Source organism: Melanerpes formicivorus, unplaced genomic scaffold (genome assembly GCF_026170545.1).
Source record: "Melanerpes formicivorus ecotype bairdi unplaced genomic scaffold, bMelFor1.0.p_v2 SCAF_27, whole genome shotgun sequence".
In the NCBI taxonomy this organism is placed as follows: Eukaryota; Metazoa; Chordata; class Aves; order Piciformes; family Picidae; genus Melanerpes; species Melanerpes formicivorus.
Genome location: NW_027142379.1, coordinates 6,231,708 through 6,247,949, shown reverse-complemented (window position 1 = coordinate 6,247,949; position 16,242 = coordinate 6,231,708).

Genomic DNA, 16,242 nt, shown 5'->3' with positions numbered 1-16,242 from the left:
AACGGTCACAAATATAAAATGAGAAATTCAACTTGTTACAAGTCCTTAAGAATGTTTATTTTTTTAATGTAGTGCAATTTTTACTGGCTCTATATTTATATCACAATTCAGTAATTTTAATACATCCTAATTCAGTATGACTGGATGGGCCAGGCAGCATGCAAGAAAGTCTTCAGCTCTATGGAAACCTTTACAACTACTGTGCTCATGCAGTAAAGTATAAAACCTGTAGCTAATTTAAGTAGAACTCCATAATATGTAAATGAACATATTCTCTGATCAGAAAGTGACAGGCTTTGAATATGTTATCGACAGTAGCAGCGAAGATACTATGGCTCTTCCTTATGCTTCGTGGGCTATGCCAGTTAACATGCCTAATTTCACATTCTGCAGCTCCAATGGCTTCCCAAATTACATAGTGTGAAATAAGCATTAACTGAGTCAGGTTATTCTGTTCACTCACCTGTTACCAAAAAAAAAAAAATAATAATAAAATAAAATTGAATTGGCTAGAGAGAGAAAATTCACTAGCCAAGTTTCAGCCTATTTCAAAAATGAGTGAGAATGAGCTCTCTCAGCTGTGTTATCTATGTTCAGAAGTTCTTTTTTTAGCTGCCTCGAGCTCCTAAAAAGTACGTTAAACCTATATTCACAAGGTTAAAGCAGTCTTTGACCCTGAAGAGCTGGGACCCAAATTTAGGAGGACTACACACTTGCCCAGAATCACACTACCAGTTATTTTTTTTTAATATAAGGAATATCACTAGAAGATTTGAATCCATGCACAGGAAACACAGAAATCAAGGTTTACCTGAATCTTTGGGAACAATTTGTTGAACAACTCTCATTCATAAATTCAGAAGATCACACATTTCTAATCATTCCATTGTATTACTTGGGGGAGGTATTTCAGATTTGAATGGCAACTGATGAAAACCACAGATGCTGGATGTGCAGTAAAGTATGTTTTGCTATAAATCCAGCTTTACAAGAGCCAGAAAAACTGTACATTTAGATGCATGGTCATTCCTTAATGAAAATGAGCTTGGAAATTCTGTAGCATCTACGCATAATTACAACACTTACGTTTCATTGAAGCAAAATGAACATCACATTAAATTAAGTTTATGGATTACTTTTTCTTTTATCCAGATATATTTCTTGTACTGTATGTTCACAACACCAGCGTAAGCTATAATATCTACTTTAGCAGATAATAATCTTGGTATCATTTACCCTTCTGAAAACTTAGAATGCAAACACACTTCCATGAACAACGTATTTTTCCAATCACATTTTACATTAATCATCAGTACTAGTAATAAAAACATCATATTAATCACTAAGTTGAAACTGCAAGACTGTTTTAGGGGAAAGGACAGGAAAGGGATACATAGGAAGATTTCGGGTCATCGAGGATAAGGAAGGATAATTAGAGATTATTAACATACTCCAATTTTTACCCCCCTCCAGTGAAATTTTTGTAGAAATAGGTCAACTGAGATTGATTTTGCAGTGGCCCTGAGCTGTATTCACACCTCACACCCATGTTTTGAAGGGCAGAAGTACCCTCTAAGTGCTGCAAAAGTATTTACAGAGTGTCAGGTAGCTTTTTCAGACACACAGCTGAGCAAACAAGCTACTTGCACAAATCCAGCACTTTATGTGCAGTGCCAGGTGAAGATATGTTGATCTCCAGTCATTAATAGGGTGGAATATCCAATCTTCTAGCAAATATCTCTGTATCTAAATTTATTTCTATAATAATTTATCTTCAGAATTTTTCATAGAAATGTTTAGAAAATTTGTTTCCACATTACACCAAATCAAAGAAACTATCTGAAAAATGAGATACAATGATTAAAGGCGAACTGCAAGTAGACAATTTAGGCTAGAAAAATTACAACTACTTAGGTCAAAATAATCAACTACACAGATAGAGGATGATAAGAAAGACTCTAAGAGACAATGATTTTTTCAGAAAATTACCTGTGGGATATCATGGATTAAATGAGAGACATGCTGCAGTGAAGAAGGCAAAAAGTTTCCTCTGAATGTACAGGCAAAGAGTCTTCAGCACAGATGAAGTTAGTTCTTTTGGCTTTTCTCAGCTCAGTACCACATTTAGTTTTGGACACTGCACTTCAAGACTGATACATACAAATTGGACAGCATCCAAGAAAAGCACTGCAAATAACCAGAGGTCTATCAAATAATCTCTTATAGATTGCACAAACTAGAGTTATTCATAACAAGAAGAAAAAAGCAATAGGAAAGATACTGATACTCAAAAATATAAAAAGGCCACAAAGGAAAGGAATATATTATGTTTTCATTGATCATGGTGGGTAGTTCAAGAGCTGAGGAACTCAGGATTTGCAGTAGATGATGAATAGGGAGGGGGGAAAAATAAATTTTAAAAAATCCCACTTCTGCCTTTAAAAATAAATTTCAATTGTACAAGAACAGCAAAACAAGAACCTCTCCATTGAAGAGAGGTTGGATTAGATGACTTCTAAGGTGCCTGCCTGACGAGAACGGAGACAGGGATGACAGCACTCAATATGAGTGATAGTAATCATCCAACTTTATTGTTCCACACTTCATTATTTATAGTCTTATCTTATGCATAGTTAATTCTATTCTAATTTAACACATATTATTGGTTTCTCTCTAAAAGGTTACATCATTGTTTTCACAACTCTGTGGAATTCTACTCGGTCTAATTGTTCTTTTTCCCAGATCTCGCCTCCTCCTTATCTTGCTTGCCTCCCTTCTCAGGGGCAGCTGGACTTCAGCATACCAGGCAATCAACTCTTTCCCACAGCTCCTACTCCACCGCTATATTATCAACAGAGAGTTCTTCAAGGCCTGAATTGCACAGGTGTTCCTGGGACCCATGTCCCCTCTTGCTCAAAACAATCCCCAACACCTGCCAACCTAACCCATTCTAAGAATAGAAAAGATTTTCCTGGAAAAGTTAACAAGGACTTCAACAGCAGGTTGCATTACCATTTATAATGTAGTGCATGCATGCTAGTAATGTTGCTGTGGGACCCAGATGAAGAGGAGCCATGTGCTGACTTAAGCTCAACGTGCAGTTCCATTTCCTTGTGTCAAGAGATAACATCCCACTGGAGATAACCTCCACTCATCTCCCATTTTAAAATCACCATTTCTTAAGTAAGATAAACTATACGCAACTGCTTTGCTTTTATTTTCTCTCAACTTCCTCAAAGTGAGCAAACAAGACACATTCCTGGTTTCTAAGCAAATAGGATAGAATAAAATTCTGGTGACTTTCAACACACTGAATATTTTTAATCAGCACATTATGTATATTACATTTTATAACAACAAGACAGTTCTGTCTTCTTATGACGACTGAAACGTGAATACTCGCCACAGTAATTTGCCACACTAAAATTGTCTAGTGATACAGGAAAAAGGAAAAGACAAACAAACAGAAGACTGAATAAATGCTTTGAAAACCTTCAGATATGGTAGGAAAAAAGAAAAAAAAAATAAAAGGAAAGGAGGATTATAGATAGGGTTTGAGAAATTATTTTCTGGGAGCATGCCAGTTATGACCTTTCTTTCTCATAGCTGCCTTACTGTACCAGTGCTTAAAGGTCACAGTCAAACTGAAGACAATGAACCTTTTACCTGATTAAGGACATGAGAAGATTAAAGTAATAATCATTAAAATCAAGACCTTAATGCACTTCATCTCATTTGGACTAATCAAAGCAACAGAATGAAACTCTGCAGTATTAATGATTAGGTGCATCTGTAAGGTAATTTTCAATGTAAATTCTAGTGTAAATGTAAAATATCGACATGGCAAGGGAGATTAAATTAAAAATACAGGCTTGAATGACCTGTGCAATGCTTCAGCTTGAAAAAATATATACTTCAAGACTACTTTAAATAATAATGCTTGATCTGTTCATTACAACTTTATAAGAAAAGCTGTAAATATTAACAGACTATTGAAAAAAATGACTCATTCTTGACTTGCATCCTCAAACACTGTTGTCATAAGTAAATATCCCCACTGTCATATAATTTGCTGCTGACTGTTTTTTTTGTTGCATTTGCAGAAAATCTAAGTACCAATAACTAACTTTTTTTTTCCCCCCCAACACCAGTGGTAGACTGCTTAAGAATTCTGTGTGTTATTCATGCATTCCATTTTCTTCTAAATGATAATCTGTTTAGAATGTTATTCTTACCTCATTTTGTATTTCATTAATATAAAGGCACATAGGGTATGAAGGAACTTTCAGCACTTCTGCTAGAACATCTTGTTCATATTCATTTTCTGCTTAATAGCCTCATCAAACTAAAGTACTCAAATCACTGTTCTAAACACTGTGTTATCAGTAGAAGCTGTCAAACATGGATTTAGTTGTGCAAGAGTCAGGAAGAGTTTTGCACTGGTAGCTGTAGATTACCTTCCCATAACTTTTGGTGCTAAAAATAGACTCTCAGATTTCTGATGAAAGGCAGATTGACATATCTTGATAAACTAAAAACCTTGAACAATACTTTTCTCTGAAGCTAGCTTTAAAATCTTCACAAAATCAGAGGGGAGGGGGGGAAGCCTGCAGGGTTAATATACCTACAGAGTGTTACATAAATCATTCTGGGTTTCAACACTAAAGCAAAGTTTGAAGAAAAGAATCTGCATAGAGGCAGATACAAATCTCACAAATCTTGGCTGGGAATATCTAAAAACCTTCTCTTTTTTTTTTCCATAGAAAACACTACATGGGAGCACATTGGGACACTGTGTGTGCTCACCCTTTGTGATGACTAATACTCAGACTGTGGACAGCTGGCTCTTGGTAACAGGTTTGAACAGTCCTAAGCCAGTCTGCCTCCCAGTGGGGAAGACAGAGATAAAGGTGGCACTCTGGGTTTAGACATCTTTGGTTTATAAATATCTTTGCTTCTCCATACCTGAGTTCTAAATTGAGGATACCTCAGAAAGCACTGAAACTCCTACCTGCTGCTGTGAGAGGTTAAGTTTTTAACTGAAATTCTTCAGTATAGTAAACTTGGAAGTACATAATAAACAAATCTACCACCTACTCTGAAAAACAAGCACTAATTTTTCCCCACTCCTATCCACTGCCCATATGTAGCAGTTTAGGCTGCCTGCCTCCTCTTCCTGCCACATCAGTTACACTAAGGTATCCAGAGCGTCCAACCCAGTAAGGTGAACACAGGAAAAAGCATATTTCATGCCCATAGTATCCTGCACACTATAAATCTATCTGCAAAGTCATTCTCTTCCTTTCATCCCTCTCTGCTCTCATGGGTCTCTTGGGTCTTGTTGCGTCTAATGCCGGGGGCAGGGGCAGGGGTGGCAGTCTAGCCTGAGACCAGCCTAGCAGTGAGGGAGGAAAAAGAGCCCTGGGGGTTTTGGGTATACCCTCAGGTGGGGAGAAGGGCAGTGTTGGGAGGCTTTTGGGTGTGCTATAGGGGACTCTCTATGCTTTGGGATTCTTTTGCCACTATGCTTGTAGCTTCTGAAAAACACTTGCTGTTTTTCCATTTAAACTTTCCACCACTTTTGCAATCCATTTGTTTGAATGTCATCCTTTTGCCCCTCTCAGGGGGCAAGAGAGGATCTGCCTGGCCTCAAACCAGGACACCATATTACTTAAAAAATATATTTGCTTTTCACAACTCCATTTAAAATTAAAGCACTATATTAAATTATGGTTCTTGTCCAATAATATTTATTATATAACCTGGGATTTTCTCTACATGCTTTAACTTCAGAGCACTTTGTTTTCTTTTAAAAGTATCTGAAAATGCCTATAAAATATCTTTTATCAAATTATTTCACTAGATGAACTTTCCCAGAAGGAAATTTAAAGAACAGATACTCTCACAGTCCAAAAGTAATTTGGGGATGATAAGGTGTTATGTGATGGCTTTGCACTTTGACACCTTTATCTCAGTGATTGTTTGAACTTACCCAGCAATGCCATTTGCAGCAAGCTATAACCAGTATACTTTGCCCAAATTAATTTTGTCATAATCTTACACACTGTTAGCTGACATTTTGTAACTTCCAGCCTTTGACCCAGTGTGCCATAATGCGTATGACCTTTAACATGGTACTTCCAGGCCAGTGAACACTACTGACTTCAGTACCTCTTCTTGTTGAACTTGTCAGCAAGAATATGTAACCTATGAGAATCTCACTCATCCCATGAAATGCTCAACTATTCATGTTCATTGTTTGCAACAGACTGACAGACCATTTAGACATAGAATGCACACCACAATACAGTCTTCATAAGTAGGTTATAAAGTATAATCTACAGCTGGTGGTGTTTGGGTTATTTAGTGGTATATAAAAAAACCCCAAACCCCACATATTCTAACAGAAATTTATCTTGAGATATTATTTTAGATATTTTTTTTCCTAAAATTATCTCAGACCTCTTTAAGAACACAATGATATTAATGCTTCATCCACAACTGACAATACAACTCAACGTCCTTGGAAGCCTTTTCTGATCTTAATGATTCTATGACCCTCCACTGTAGAATAGAATAGAATAGAATAGAATAGAATAGAATAGAATAGAATAGACCAGACCAGACCAGACCAGACCAGGTTGGAAGAGACCTTCAAGATCATCGTGTCCAACCTATCACCCAACACCACCTAATCAACTAACCCATGTAACCAAGCACCCTGTCAAGTCTCCTCCTGAACACCTCCAGTGACGGCAACTCCACCACCTCCCCGGGCAGTTCATTCCAGTGGGCAATCACTCTCTCTGTGTAAAACTTCCTCCTGACCTCCAGCCTGAACTTCCCCTGGCGCAGCCTGAGACTGTGTCCTCTTGTTCTGGTGCTGGCTGCCTGGGAGAAGAGACCAACCTCTGCCTGTTTACAACCCCCCTTCAGGTAGTTGTAGAGAGCAATAAGGTCACCCCTGAGTCTCCTCCTCTCCAGGCTAAGCAGCCCCAGCTCCCTCAGTCTCTCCTCATAGGGCTTGTGTTCCAAGCCCCTCACTAACTTCGTTGCCCTTCTCTGGACTCGTTCCAGCAAGTCAACATCCTTCCTAAACTGAGGGGCCCAGAACTGGACACAGTACTCGAGGTGTGGCCTAACCAGTGCAGTGTACAGGGGCAGAACTGAGTAGGAATTCATCACTGGCACAACACAAGACAGCAAGACTGTAACGGAGAGTTTTAAAGAAATTGTCTTTAGTTGAAAAGGCAAGACAAAGAGCTAGGAAAATTGTATGCAAAACCAGAATTTGCTGAAGAATTAATTTAACTTTTAATTCCTTTCTGAAAAAGAATCATGTGGTTTCCATGCATCATTTCTCATCAGTGTGAGAGTTTCTGGTTGATTCTAAACAGTTCTATCACTGCTTTCCAACACTATGCATCATACAGCACAGCACAAGAAATCAATGTAGCCTCTGGAAATACAGAAATAATTTAATCTTAATCTTACAGTAATGCTTCTAAACTGTAGGGACCTCTTTACTCTTTAAACTCAATTAAACCAATTTCTTTCCCTGTTCCTTAGAAGGAAAGCCAGGTTGGAGTCTTGCATATGTATCTAATAATATAAGCCTACTGTGATTTCCTAAAGGTATATCTAAGATTTTTGGGAAATGTGGATGAAATACAAGAATAACTGTTAGAAAATTGTGCTTGGATGTAGATTCTCCAAAGGACTGTCATATAACATTAAAACTGATGTGCTCCTGTCTGATAGCTAAGGGAAAAAAAAAAAAGATTAAGGAAAGTAGTACATGGTATAATTCTGATTAATTCATATTGGCTTTCTGGGAGATTCAAAGGCAAAGACACACACAAGAAAAAAAAAAACAACTAAATATGATGACATTAAAGCCTTTAAAGATTTTAAGTGAGAAAAACAACAACAACAACAACAAAAACCTCCACAACATCTCAAAGGATTTTTAGAAGAAATCTATCAATGAGGCAAAGTTAGGCACCTTGAAAGTCAATATATTAATCCTAAATTCAGTCTTCCCTTCAACAGCCACCCTGGGTGAAATGCCTGTACAGCTATACTGAATAACACTGGGGTTTACCTAGTGGAAGTCTGAAGGCATAGTATAGAGACCAACATATGTTAGGGAGCATTAACTTTGTGGTACAAATATTACTCTTTAGGGAGGAAAGAAAGCATGAACACAAGACCTCCTATTGCAGTTATGACTCAGAGTATGCTGAAAAGTCAGCAACTGATTAAAAAAATAGTAATAATCTTGTCTAAAAGCTGATAAATTAGAAACAGTTTGACATATCCAGCCAGGTACCTAGGAATGAACTTAAAATAATGTTAACAGTGGTAACAGTGAAATGAAGTTCATTTCATATGCACATTTGTCTTGTTGATAGGAATAATAATTAATTTTTTCCACACAGAAACTATTTTTTTACTGATTACAAGAGCAGTCTTTCAAGGCCACAAACTACTTAACCCTAACTTTGGCTTGAGGGGGGTCTATAAAAGTAACTTTTAATTATTTATGTCACATGAAGCCTCAAACTAATTTCTTTTTCTAGAAAGCAATAAAGACCATAATTGCAAGAATTGAGTATGAGGTTAGAAAAACTCTCACAGCCTGATTTATTTCACAATTAATTGTTTCTACTGAATTTCATTTTCTTCTCATGCAGGGATTCCCTTGGGGCTCTCGTTGGTTGACCTTTGGACATATAAATACTTTATCATTTTTGAGGCACCAGACACTGCTTTGCAGCTGATGCTAACTATGGTGCAGGCCAGGTTGCTTCTGTTATTGTCCACATTAAGATATTTTTTTAATGCAACTTACGGGAGGTAATATCAGTATCACCAACACAGCAATTCCACAGTTGAAGGCTGCCAGAGCACACAGCATGAAGACTGACAGGAATCACCAAAAGACACTTTGATCTGTAATGTGATGTTACATTGCCTAGTAACAGAAGAGGAGCAAGACAGAGAATGCTGGTACCCCAATGCTGGGCCAAACTAAAATAATTACATCTTCCCACAGTAAGAGTTATAGGGCAAAGCAATGCATTATAAAGTAATGCACAGCCCTAGGAAAACATTGGCCTGGAAATAAATCTAAAAAAATCTAATTACTTGTTCTAAGCCTGTAGCACATCCTGCTAAGTAGTGAAAAACATTATAAGGGCACTATCAAATTGAAAAATCTTATACTATGTAATTTGTCTTCATTAACACATATCTATTATTTTGTAACACATTTCTAGTCCTTTGTTCAGAATATATTTCCCTCTCGCGTCTTCCAGTGCTTTAACAGTCCCAGAGATTTTAATGTTACACTGGGGTATTCAGTTTAATGTTGTAACAAAAGTAAATTGCTACATTTGCCCAATTTCAAACAATTAATTCACTGATGACCCACTCTGCCATGGTGAATTGTCTGAATCTTATTCTTGGCCTTCATTTCTCACCATTTATATTATAATAACACATTTTCTTGCTAAGATTTTAGCAATTAGATTTTTCTTAAATTAATAATTACTTCTGGTAACTAATGAACAGTCTGTTCTCCCTTACCCTCTCTTCCTAGTGCTCCTTCTCACAGTTGAAAGGGTTCTGAAAAATATTTTTTTTCCCCCTTTTACTCCCTTCTGAAGAAATAAGCAGGATCAAACATTTAGACAGAAACTATTAGTTCTTACACACTGGGTATATTTCATGAACTTGCACTTCAGCATGATCACAAATATTTCATTTCTACTTCACGGTGCTAGCTGCATCTCCCTAGGAGCTAGGTGCTTACCAAACATTATATGATGAAGTATTGCTGTGTTTCCTCATCTGGAAACTGACAAGTTTTCCTACCACCGCAATGTACGCTGTGCATTACAAATCTCTCCAAGATCCACACGAAGGAAAGAACAAGTGTACAGGTCAAAAAGGCATGCTTTAGGAAACTTGGAAAGAATGAGTAGTGTCATAAACAAAATAGGTTTACAACTGCCTCCGAGAACTACTTCATCAAATCATCCTCCTCAGGGAAATAACAAAATTAACTACTGCTCTGGACTCAAAAAATCATTGCACATCCCTTTAAGAAACAGTTTTTTGAAATGCTTTTTCTTTCTGTTTGTTGGGTGTGTTTTTTTTCTAGGAAAGTTCCAGAGTGTCAAGAAAATGCACACTTCCATTCATCAAAAGAACAGTAACATATTTTTGCAAGAACCTGCTCTTTATTCTTGTTAAGTCCTAACATATATTGGGAGGCTTCAACTGAGATGTAAATCTTTATAAATTTTTACATTAACTCAGGGCCCAAAATGTCAAAGATAACATCCCAGGGATCTCCTATAGAATGTAAACAGGCTTCCATACAGTAAAATACACATTCTTGTTCACTTGACAGGCAATTTTCTTCATGGCACAACTACTGCAGACCCTTGTGTATCCCCTCTTTCTTTAGGGGATGAAAATATGCCTCCAGCAGGTTACAACAGTTAATCTAGCTGCAAGAACAAAATTAGGTGCATTCTGCTCTAACTTTTTTGCTGTTGTTTTGTTCTTTTTTTAACAAAGCCTGTGCTTTGGAATTTGATTATATTGGACATGAGAGAGATGAAGTATTACCTGGATTAAAATTGTAAATGCAGATCTTGTGGCTCCACTGCAGTAGTGTCTAGCCTTAGGTACATATTAAGTAGTTACTCTCTCAAATACATTTTCCAAGGTCTCAAAATGTAACATCTGACCTTGTCAAAGCTTCCTGACTTTAGAAGATCTTCAAATTGTGTAGGGATAAATTTGGTTTATGTAAGCAGCACAACTAGAATCTGACTGGGCAAACCAAAGAAATTAAAAGAGTGCTGCTTCCACACTTTGCAGATGGAAAGACACAGATAGTTAGTATTAAATAATATTAACAAATGTTACTTTTTTTGTCTTTTTAACTGTGAGCAATTGTTTGAGCTCATCTCTGTTCAATGACAATTTTCTTCACACTGTCCATGAAAGCAGTCGAGTTAAAACTTCACGTGGAAGACTGTATGCAAAGTTAAGCACTGTTCACTTGGGATAAGTACAGTTTGCTCAAGGTTATGTGAAATCTATTAACAAAGGTGGCATTTTGAGACTGCTAGTTAAAATCTACTGCCTTAAGCATCAGCTCTTCTTTTATTCAAATAGCATTTTCTTCTATACATACTTGTGACTACTGAGAGCTAATTGACCTAGACCTTCCTACCCTAGGAAGAAGGCAGGCAAGTAGAATTCAAAGTGCAGCTGTGTCCTTTAATTATAGCCACATATGCTTGTGTGTATATAAATGCATGCATACACAGTCGAGATACACACAAGCCACTTGCTTCAATTTTGGACCATTTTGATAATGGGGAAAGATGTGTGGGTCTGTGTTGATCTGAAGGTGTCAATTCTGTATTCATAAACTCACATTGCCATGGGTTAGCTGTTTGGGTGGGATGGATTGGTTGATGGGTTGGACGCGATGACCTTGAAGGTCTCTTCCAACCTGGTTTGGTTTATTCTAAATAAGGTTTATTCTAAATAACCTACAGAAGGAAGAAAATCCAAGAAAGGGAATTGTCGTCTGCCTGTTGTTTTCCATATTAGACTAACCTCACTATTCACTGCTGAAAGATTAACTAAAGCTCTGCTGATTACCATTTGCATTTCCATGTTCACATTCCTTCCTGAGAACACAGTGTTTTGGCCTTCTCATTGGGCTTCTACTGAGAGACTCCAGTGGTGTCACCTGAGAACAGTAATGGGTCTGCAATGTACTACAAACACTGAGTTTCCATGTAGTGAACGTGGAACCGTGTCATGCAAATGCCAAGAGACAAAGGAAGAAATCACCAAGACAGTGTGAAGCAAGTATCTTCTGATCATTGCTGTGACATTGACAATGTCTGGGATTCTCATGAATGTATAAAGCTCCCTTACCTTAACTCAGAGCTATTGAAACGTTACATGCAGTGACTGGGAAGCAGCAGTTACTTAGCCAAATACAAACCTCCTCCTTGCCTGTTCATATTGAATCCCCTGAATGCAGTCTACAGTGCTTCATGTTATCACTACATCTTTTCACTTCAACAGCTTTATTTGAAAAGTCTGCTGATACCCTAATTACTATAAAAAACAAAATTAAAAATTACAACTGCTGTGGGAAGTAAAAGCACCAAATGAAGCTGCAATTGTCAAAACCTTCCTAAACCACCACAAAACAGCTATTTCATTAAAATGTACAGTTGCTCTTTGGGATTTTCTGTAAACACTTGTCCCCTTCGTGACTATTATTTTAAATTCAAGCAGAACACAACAGGAAAAGGTCTTGCAAAATTAAAACCCAAAGCAGAAAGCGAGGCTTGATCGCTGACTTGATATAGTGGACGTAGTCACGCTTTAACAAACGGCTTCTTTTGCCAAACAAAGGAATACTTATGAGTAAATTCTTCCCAATACTTTCTTAGTGAAGAGAGGATGAGGAAAGACACTCAGAGTATTTTATCTTTGGTGATATTCAAGCTGATTCCAGACTATGATCCTAACAGAAACTGCTGAAGTCTAGCACAAAAGCTCTGCCTGGAGCTACACCCTCCCATATCTGTGCAGAACTTCTGGTCTCTGCAGCTCTGATTTTTGGTACTTTTTATATCTAAATCCGCATTTGCAGTGTTTGCAACTGTTCCACAGAACATGAAATCCCCCCATTTGTTCTGATAAGATTCTGGTCAGCTACATCAAGCTACATATTTTGTCTTGTTCTGCATTCAGCATATTCATAACTGAGTCAAATACAGACACAATGCCACTATTTCCTAATCCTAAATGTTCACAAACTGGAGTTTTCCTGATCAGGAAAATATAACCTCAGAACTTAAAACTCCACAAGTCAAAATCACAAGAAAATAAAATTTAAAACAAAATAAATTGTATTTTGCTAGTTATGTCTTAGTTCCTCAGTTTCATAATGACTCATGTTCTGAATTAAGCTGTGAATCAGTGTTATTAAATTCAAAAGCACCTTGTGGGTATTACAGATGGTGAATAAACCTTTATTTTCTTGGCATTCACCTGGCATTAAACCAGGTGGAGGCATTTGCAAATAGTGGCTGGTAAATCCTTGGAACGTCAGACACTCTTACCATTTCCATGTTGCTCAGAATCCGCAGCTGTATTACTATTTCAAACACCTCTTTTGAGTTCCAAATTCTGCTTGCAACACTGCATCTTACAGTTCCACATAGGATCTTCACCTGTTTCCTTTCCCTTCCAAACACTAAAGTGAAGTGTACTTTGCAGTTTTCAGGTCTTGCAATCTTCAGCCTGGGGACTTTTCAAGACAAACCAGGTAAAACCCTAAGAAACCTGGTCTGACCTGACCTTAAAGATGAAAGAAAGTCAACTAAAGTCAACTTCCCTAAATTCTATTTGAGCATTGAAGTGGCCTTGCCATAAAACTGCAATCTCTTGGCATAACAGATATTTACTACTAAAACCTCTCAGTGCTTTCCAGTGCAGTTTTGAATTTGCCAGTGTAATTTGTCAATTTCCGGAAGCCAAATTTTTGGAATGACTCATTTCTCTTTGCACATTTAGGGCTCAATTAGTTTTGCAAATATTTTAAGTGCGATCTAGCTGTATCCTAAAAGTATATTCCAGAACTATCAGGTTTTGTTTTAAACATATCCATATGCTGCCTGTAACAAAAGCAAAATCTGACGATATTTCCAAGAGATGTTTTATTTGCTCTTCAACTATACTAGCACTCTGCAGGAAATAAGATAAAGCTTATGAGAGATTACTCATAGAATTAGGCAAACCCCCCACACACATTCCAGTGAGAAATTCAACATTATTTTTTACAGTAAATGTTTCAATTTTAATGGATATATAATTTCTACCCTAAATAACCATTTTAGCAGTATTTTATGTATTATTTGTACTACAAATATTTTGTTCCATACCTTTTAAAGAACAGAATTGAAAAATCCTTTGAAAAAGAAAAAACTTGGGTAGTGATAGGACTAGGGGGAATGGAATGAAGCTGGAGGTGGGGAGATTCAGGCTAGATGTGAGGAGGAGGTTCTTCACCATGAGAGTGGTGAAACCCTGGAATGGGTTGTCCAGGGAGGTGGTCGAGGCCCCGTCCCTGGGGGTGTTTAAGAGCAGGCTGGATGAGGCTCTGGCCAGCCTGATCTAGTGTGGGGTGTCCCTGCCCATGGCAGGGGGGTTGGAACTAGATGATCCTTGTGGTCCCTTCCAACCCTGAATGATACTATGATACTATGGTATTATGTTTTCCCCTCAAAAAAGTAAGATCTTCAGTTCCTTTCAAGTCTAGAATGTTTGAGGCGATAATTCTTTATGCTAAACTGGCATTTCTTCACCAGGCAACTCTCATTAAAAAATGTCATCCTACTTCATTTCACTAAACTGCTATTTCTGCATTGTAGCTTGGCACTGACATTTTCAAAACATATTTCGGTGACACTTCCAATTCACTAGCATTTCAGATATCTTCTTAATCTGATTTGCAGATATAATGGTTGACAATATTTTTGTCTCAGGGAAAACAAACTTCCTGTATTATGAGTAATAAAAATGAAATTACATAAAACTTCAGAGCAGAAATGGATATATTCAGGCTATTGGGGGGAAAAAAAAAAGTACAGCAGAGTTACTGCATCACCTGATTATTACTTTTTTTCTGCTTTATAAATGTTATGCTTAACACAGATTAAAGGCACAGAATTCTTCAGAATGTAATTTTTTGGTGGGGGAAAATATTATGTAGACCCAGTCCTTGTGGATCTCTTAGAATTTTCTCTTGGATTTACATTCACTAAACATTTTATGTTGACTTATTTTTCTTTCTATCTTGGTATTTACTTGAGCATAGAAAGTTGTACCTTCCTAACCATTTGACCAATTATTGCAACTAGCTTTGCATTTGCTACAAACCTAACAGGTCAAAGACCTCCTGGATACCCAAGAGACTGTATGGCACATTCAGGGCAGGAGGTGCACCTAAGGATATTGTTGGATGTGGCTGATCTGTGAGCTCCTATAACAACCCTGCACTTAGAGAAACAGATAGGAGTTTGTAAGCCACTAAATGGCATTGTGGGGTTTATTTTTTTTAAGTGCCACAGAAAATAAAAACACAAATCAGCTATTTGCTCTAAAGTCTTACAAACTGATACTTTCTGAGGTAAAAATCAGCTCAAAGTACAAATGGCACAGTAACCCATTTGAATAATAAACTGATAGAAGTTAGTAAAATGCCATCCTTTCGATGCAATCTGCAACCACCAAAGTAATTCCTTAACTTGGGCAAGCCATTCATTAGCAAAAAAAGATTTCCTTGGATGATGCAGAACAAGGGAGATTAAACCAATGCAAAATCCACTAATGATATTAATGGGAAGCAACCAACAGCCTAAGCACTAGACATTAGTGCCTGATGTTTCAAAATAATATAATAAAAATAGCTGTTAACATCAAACCCAGAACTTGGACACAAGAGAGTCTCAACTGCTATTGGCACTGGAGCTGAAGATTGGGAAAAAAACAACAACAAAAACCAACAACCAAAATAAACAAACAAAAAACCCACCAACCACCCTAAAACCCCCCACCAGAGCCATTAACTGATTTGAATGTCTTTGAATTTAGGCAGCAGCACTAGATGCCACGTCTGTAAGAAATAGAGTTAGAACTGAGGTTAATGTTCAGGTTTAGGAAGACTGGGGTTGCACAGTCTCAACTGTTGCTAAATCCTGTCAGGTTGGTGGACCAAAGCTGACAGCTGACATCAGGAGATAGATGTGCCTCAGTTTTAATTTGTTGGGGTTTTTTAGCTTACTCCTCCACCTCAATGAAGCCTATATTTAGGACTGAAATTTGAGAAAGCAAGGGATGAAATTAGTGCTGTAGTTAGCAAGAGCTGTACAAGAGAACTAAAAGCTGAGATAAGTAGCCCTGACTATCTAATTTTTCATTCCCAGGCTTCCAGATTCCTGTTCATGCATAAAGTGTAATGGTAGCATTGGAATTACTTCATATGGCCATATAGAAAGTTATTGATCATTGTTTCCAAGACTGTAATGATGAACAGAGTGCTACCATCAGGAGACTCAGAAATTTTCCTTTAGGAGCATCAGTCTCCTTTCAAGCATGGGAGTGTGGTCTCTTTACAAAATGAAGTTA